Source organism: Trichechus manatus, unplaced genomic scaffold (genome assembly GCF_000243295.1).
Source record: "Trichechus manatus latirostris isolate Lorelei unplaced genomic scaffold, TriManLat1.0 scaffold00015, whole genome shotgun sequence".
NCBI classification, from domain to species: domain Eukaryota; kingdom Metazoa; phylum Chordata; class Mammalia; order Sirenia; family Trichechidae; genus Trichechus; species Trichechus manatus.
In genome coordinates, this window is record NW_004443951.1 from 404,058 (window position 1) to 405,490 (window position 1,433).

The following is a 1,433-nucleotide window of genomic DNA, read 5'->3' on the forward strand; positions in this document are numbered from 1 at the left end:
CAGTGGCCTGGCAGCAAGTGTCCGGATGGCAATCCCACAATGGCTTCCTTTCTAAGCAGACACTTCATAGGCAGAATCTTAGCTCTGCTTGGCCTCCCTCACTTCCAAAATCTTACGCTACAGTCATTTCATGAAGTCTGGGAGCTTTCTGATACTCTTCTGATAGATTTCTTTTCGTCTTGGATTAGCCAGAACTCATTTCTGAGTCTGAAACAATAAAAGCCTCACAAGTGCAGCAGAATTTAATTTACTATTGAATGCCTATGACTAAAATCTCAAGCCAGCTATAAAGTTGAGTTTCTCTCTCTCTTTTCAGCGGAGATAAACAGCAATGCACCAACCTTGGGCATGTCCTGATCTCTGGAATGCCCAAATATGCCACGTGATAGTGGGTGGCTTTCTATTTTCAAGTGCAAACTATGTTTATGCCCACAAGACACCAGAAACTTGACAGGCTGAGATTAACACTTCTGTAGACCTCTAAACAAGGAGAAGCACTTAAATCTACTCTTTGGGGCCAACCAAACAATCCAGTCCCTTCTCCCACCTTTCCGCTCGTTACTCAAGCTGTGGCCACTTCACCAACTCTCCATGTTCCCCCACACCTCTGAACCTTTGCTCAGGTAGGTCTTCCAGGAAACGTTTTTCCCTTCTCTGCCTAATGAGATTTTACCTATCTGAAAGACCAACTTCAGCTCTATGAAACACCATCCATCCCCAACTCCAGAACTAATATTTATCACTTACTCATCTGTGTTCTCTTTCAATACTTGTCACACTGATTGTGCTACACAATCATTTTTGTACCACCTAACACTTTTATTTAACCACAAGTTCGTTGAATTCCCAGCAACTTCACAGTGTTGGTCACCTAGTAAACCTGTTGTCGGTTGAGTTGATTCCGACTCATAGCGGACCCTATAGGGCAGAGTAGAACTACCCCATAGGGTTTCCAAGGAGCAGCTGGTGTATTCGAACTGCTGACCTTTTGATTAGCAGCCCAACTCTTAACCACTGTAAGCCTCAAAGAAAGAAATAATTAACTTGCTCAAAGCAATAGAGCAAGTAAGTGGAGAAGCTGGGACTTGAACTCAAGTCAGCCTGGCTCCAGAGTTCTATGCTTCTTCTATTTCTATACCTTCACCATGATCATCATCATCATCTTGATCACCACCAACACTACTATCACCTTCACTACCATCACACCATTGTCATAATCACCATAAATACTACCACCACCATCACCCCGCCAACACTTCTACCACTTCATCTGCAACTGTCATCATTACCATCAACACCATCAATACCACCTTCATCACCACTGCTACCACTGCTGCCACCACTGCTACCACTAACTACCGACTGCTAACACCAACACCCTATCACCACCAACATCACCACCACCACTACCACCACCATCATTACCCCACCAA